Source organism: Saccostrea cucullata, unplaced genomic scaffold (genome assembly GCF_032062105.1).
Source record: "Saccostrea cucullata isolate Sc308-1 unplaced genomic scaffold, CSIRO_AGI_Scuc_v1 ctg16378, whole genome shotgun sequence".
Lineage (NCBI taxonomy): Eukaryota > Metazoa > Mollusca > Bivalvia > Ostreida > Ostreidae > Saccostrea > Saccostrea cuccullata.
Genome location: NW_026941076.1, coordinates 1 through 6,134, shown reverse-complemented (window position 1 = coordinate 6,134; position 6,134 = coordinate 1). Strand labels below are relative to the sequence as shown.

Sequence of the window (6,134 nt, the reverse complement as noted above, 5' to 3'; positions counted from 1 at the left end):
GGTTGACAATGGTTTTCCTTGGGGTGTCAGTTTCAACTGTTACCCTCCAAAACAGGCACCATTTATATAATACCTCCGCTTGAAAGTGGGAGGATATATAGTGATCGGGATGTCCGTCAGTCCGCCTGTCCGTCTGTTACGCTTTGGGGTACCCAACTCGTATCCGCAACTCCTCAAAATTATACGTTTGAATGAAATTTATTGAGACTTTACAGACTCTTTCTTACATAATACCATTATGACCTCCTACTTTTCACTTTTTGATCCGACACATGTTGGGTTACCCAAAGGAAAACATGGACACTGCCATTCTTTCAATACTGTTGAATAGTACCGTTCTCTTATCCGGGACTCCTTCTATACCACTGAATAAAATTTAATGATACTTTTACAGATTCTTGATTACATAATGCCATTGTGCACCTTCTACTTTACTTTTTGATCTGACACGTATTTCGGATCTCTCAGAGCAAACCATGGACTTTGCTATTAAAATCATATGGAAGGTGGGGTATCATTTATAATTAGTGAGCTCATTGCTCCTACATGTAGTACCTCTAGTTTAATAAAGATTTTAGATATTTATAATGCGCACTTTCTGGTTGGCTCGTATTAAAAAAGACCGAGATTTTATATCTGTTATAATGAGGTAGAACTTTATAGAGAATACTCAGTAACTTACCTAAACGTAGGCATCCTCTACTAGGATCACATTCAGATTCTGTACAGAAGCATTCTGATTGACACAATTCACCAAATGAAGGATAACGGCATTTGGTACTGCAATTTTGTCCATAAAAGCCCGAATCGCATGCTATAAAAGTTTAAAGTAGACAATTTATCTTTTTTTCTAAGGAACTATTAGCTTAATATGTTTATTGCAATCATTATCAATTTTAAAAATGAAATTATAATGAACTCCACAGTACATTTTAGAATGATTTCGAAATAAGTGGATATACGTACATTAATTTATATTTCAAAACGCCAGAACTTAATAAATACAGAACTCAAAAAACTCACGAATACATGATGTTTTGTCATTATTCCATTTGTAGCCATTGCAGCAGTTGCTAAATAAACAAAACAGTTTTGGAAAACATATTTTCTTAGTTCTTGTCAATTAAATCATTTGACAAGTGTTTAAGCTTTGTTTTTAAAGAAAGGCATATGTTTTTCCCGTCTCCCAGATTAAATGATATTATGACTGCTTATTTTTGGCTTTAAAACGTACAATAGAAAGGAAAATATATGTACAGAGTTCATTTTTACCATATTTTTTCAGAAAAATGCATGTGTTTTTGTACAAATATCAAATATTTATAAATTAAATGAAGAAAAAATTAATTTCTTTATAACAAAGTGTATTACAATCTGAATATTCCTCTTTATTTTACGAGTATTCTACACTGTACATCTACATCTAAGTCGATGTCACGTTAGCTGCATAAAACAACCCCACATCACCTGAACATTTTATCGTGCAGTGTACAGAGCTGTCTTAATGTTGAAATATGCCCTATATATACATATTTTGTACCTACCCACGACAAATATTACTCTTGACACAGACTAATCTCATCCACAATGGTAAAATAAAAATTATTGAAAATATTGCGTTCATTTTAACTCACTACACTTCCATTATATCTCTTATTATTGCGATTAAACTAAAGTCAGTTTGGTCAATATCATTATCTATGTACCTGTTACACACATGTTTATATTTCCTTGAAATCCTCTCAATATAATTTCCTTTATAGAAATGTATATTTATACGTTTCCGCAATGGATGTATAATACGTATAAAATTTATTTATTTTTACTTTTTGTCAATTAGTGACTTTGTGTTTAAATATCATTCTTGGCATATTCCTAACTATAAGAATATTAAATTACAAATAAAAGATCAAATACTTCTGTTTATATTAGTCTCCTGTAAAATCGTGAAAAACAACCAAGAGATATCAAGTAAATAAATAAAATTGCTTCATGCACATGGTAACTTCATTGAGTATTGACTTTGTTTTATTACTTAATTTTTTATTATTTCTTTTTCGTACACACAAAAGCAAATATTTTCTTCGCCTCTTTTATTGAAATACTTCTCTGCATGTATTTATATATATTTTTTATAATCACTAAAGAAAACATTAACATCACACTCTCTTTTTAAAGAACTTCTGGGAATTCATCTCTATGTACAATCTTTTGACAACTAGGGCATTTAACATTATCGTCTGCACTTGTAAGTTCTATGTGAGCATTGCAGTGTAGTTTTGGGCAAGGGTACTTTTCAAGAAGTCGAACATTGAAAGCTTCCCAGCCACTATGTAGACTAAATCCAAGTATAAACTCGACACGTTTCTCAGCGTGAGCAGTGCTAGCTAAGTTTGCCTTGTTCGGAATATAAAATACCCGAACAGGAACTACATTGTTTCCAAGATCCAGTGAAATGAAACCTCCTAGTTTTCTGTTGTTTGGCGCACAGATTGTACCTTTACAAATTCGGAGTGTTTGATATATATCTTCTTTGAGATTGCGGTCATCCAAGACGACATATCCCATGAATCGCATACCTGGCTCCAGTGTTTTTATCCCTTCTCCATTTTTTCTTAGCCATTCTCTGGGTATTTTGGCTTCAAAACAAACCTGCTTACTTTTTCCATGTCTTTCTTTAGAATGTTTGCTTCGGATAAAGACTCACTGCTTCCATTTGTGTTGTTCTTTCCAAACCCGAGAAGACTTGTTAAAATAAATAGGTAGAATTTTGACATGGGAGAATGTAGTAATTCATGCCACCTGCGAACATGTTGTAACACTGTTTCAATAGAGTAGACTTCATTAAAAAGCCTGTGTCTGATGGCAAAGATCCATTCTGTGTAGTCTCTATCTAGCGCTGGTTTGCTTTCAATTGAAATGGTTTCTCTGAAGATATTTTCGTACAAATGAACTATTGCAGTGATGTCTTCTTCTCTGTCAATTTTTTCAAGCATCATTAAGTTTGTTTCGCTTGAACTGTACTTCAGTTTCTTTGCAGCAATCTGAAGTCTGTATGCATGAATGTCGTCGCCCTCTGCTAGTTCTTCTAAATCAACAGCATGTTTACTGAAAAGATGGTTATACCAAAATATAACCTTCTGCACTGAATGGTCAATATCATCATCTTCTAAAGTATAGAAACATTCCATGAGTAAATTGTCTATGCAATAAACACTTTTCTTAACAAATTTCCTCCCAGTGGAATGTTTTTCGTCGCTGTAAGAGAGGTAAGCCTTTATTCCTGACGACTCATCGAGTTCTTTACAATTCCTCTCAATAAAGTCACATTTTGTAGACGAACTGTTATCTCACCAACAAAGCCATAGCATGATTCGTGACCATCTGGGGTGAAGTCTCTACACTTTTTAAAGTATTCACAAGACAACTTAGCAAGTTGAATAAGTTCTTGCAACCTCTCATCAAATATCTCTTCCGTTGTTTCGATGTCTGGTTCATCGGTTGGTGATTGTCCAGTGTATCTAGCAATCCTCTTCTGCAGTACTGTTCCATAGATGTGATAAACATGCATCAATGAATGCAATAGCCTTTCATCCAGTTCTCCTTTTGTTTTATTTCCAATTTGTCTTTCACAGATCTCCGTAGCCCTCTGAAGACATTTTTCAGCTTTGTCGTCTTCATTTGGTCGACAATACGCATAAAAACGTCCCAAATGTGCATGGAAGTTTTGGTCATTTGGAAAAGCTTCTGTTAATTTTTTGAGAACGTTCAAGCGTTCGGTAAAAAATGGACCTTTGGAACTAATATCCAACATAAGTCTAGAAAGTACAGGCTTCTTCCGTATTTGTTCAGCATTCTCACCCATATCCTTATTGTCACGGAAAATGAAAATTCATGTTAGAAAATAAACAATGTTTCCCGATTTTACCCCCTTCCTGCTTGCATATTCGATAAACTCTTCGCAAAAATAAGCAAGGTTCTGTCTTGCTGTCAGACAAAGCTGTGTGTTTCTTTCCTCAGATCCATTACCGAGAACCTGTTCCAAAATTTCCTTCGCAATTAGATAGTGACAAATTCGAATACTGTTTGATTTGCATTCGTTTTTATCAAAGACTACAAATTGTGAGACTGGTTGGGGCAAATCATCCATTTCAATGAGGTAATTTGGGGGGTTGTGAAGTAATGCATAGAAAAACTGCAAAGGCAGAGCAGTCTGACCGTAGTAATATGCTAGGGATAGGTAGGATAAGAGTTTTCTCCCTAGAGAAAATGCCTCTGTGTCACTCTTCTTTGCTGGCCACAAATACCCCTTTACATACTTGCTAATACCTTTATATTCATGCAAGTAAGCAGCAAGCCCAAACTCATATACGAGGTGCTGTTTACCATTTTCAACGTCCTCGCAAAATTTGCTTAACTGCTCTTGTTTCTTTGTGTCCTCCTTACACTGAGTTTTGAATTTAAGTGCCAATCGCTTTGCTTCTTGTTTAGAAACAGTTCCCTGCAGGAAAAGCTTGTTACCTTTCTTTTGTGAATATGGATATCTTTTTACATAAAGAATAATTATGTAACATCTGTAGTTGGTTTTAAGAATTCTAATCAGTTGCTTAACTTTGACTTCGTCATCGCCATCAAGAAGTAATAAGACGGGTCTGTGTGTTTTGGCATATATCATTTCGATTCGCTCAACAAGATTTGCTACTGGCAATGCAGATCTCAACTTTACATGAGCACACGGAATCTGTGTGTGGAATTCCCAAAGTATTCTCTGGGCCAAAGTTGTTCCTCCAGAACCAGGTGCATGGTAAAGTGTCACTACTCCTGATCTGTTTTCGTCAATGAACACCTTAATAGCTTTCATAACAGCAGCCATGAGATCACGCTGTGCGTCAAAATGGCCGGCACCAACTTCGTACCATGCAAACCAATGTAATGTGCCTCCGCGGAAGAATGAATCACCCTCCTCTTCCAGAGCTTTCACATCTATTTTGCATTTTGTATATGGATTGGAAAGGTACAGAATCTCAAGTTCTTCTTTAAGCCATGCTGCATTACTGTCCTCAATGGAAGGGTCACTACAATCATCAGCGGTTGGTAAGGTATATTTTACATTTGTTTGAATTTGGTGGTCTTTAGTAATGTCAATGATACAGCCACAGACAAGTTTTAAATCACAGTCTATTATGACAAGGTTCTCACCCATTTCGGTTTTTAACAAAGTCAGTATGGAATTGCCAATATCAGTCAATGGTTTTCCGGGAATGCACAAAATTATCTTCGGCTTTGGATCGAGCCCTTCATCCAACCGTATGAAAAATTTATGCATATGCTGAGCTAAACTCTCATCTAATGGCCAAAACATTACTATAGTAATGACTGTGTAATCTTCGATATATCTTTGAATGTGCTCAATGTGTAAATCAATATTTCCCTTTACTCTCTGGAGCCATTCTCGCAAGTCATTAGTATTTTTAAAGACACTTTCAGGATTGTCTCTTCTACCACGCAAAAATGTCCATGATGTTCCATTTTCTGATATTCCTGCTGGTGTTTGAAGCCAATTTGTTAGATGAAGAGACCGTCTTTTCTTTATAAAATTTTCATTTACACAAAGAAGACCTGAATCTCTGCTTGTGGCATCAAAATCAAATACATAAATCCAAGGGACTGTTGATATTGCCTCCATATTTTGCATTCCTTTTGGCATATTTCCAACGATGAGAATATATTGTCCTTTGACAAATCCTTTTACAGCAATTCGAAAACTCTCCAGCGAGCTCTTTCTTTTGTCAGTGTTGACCTCTCTGTTTTCTGTAGGACCAGGACTTAAAGATACACTTCTTTCATGAGGTACTTTACTTGATTTCGGTTTTGTTTGAGGAATTGAATCTTGAGCGCCAGCGAACCATTGATATACCATAGCAAGTAAGGGATCCGATAAGGAAAGGGCAGACAGGGATGTTGATTTCCTAATCCATAACTGATCACGCTCCCAACAGACCGACGAAATTTCAGAATGTCTCATTTCGGTCTTTGTTATAACTGGTTGGCCTGCTCCGTGACTTGATGGAATATCAAATACCCCGTAAAGACTCTTCATAACTTCAACTTCGAAATATTGGTATTGGGGTAAA

At 35.7% G+C, this 6,134-nt stretch overlaps 1 pseudogene; it reads right to left on the bottom strand.

Moving 5' to 3' along the window:
* Positions 1-2,096: 2,096 nt before the first annotated feature.
* LOC134257061 (uncharacterized) lies at positions 2,097-6,127 on the bottom strand (annotated as a pseudogene).
* Positions 6,128-6,134: the final 7 nt, after the last annotated feature.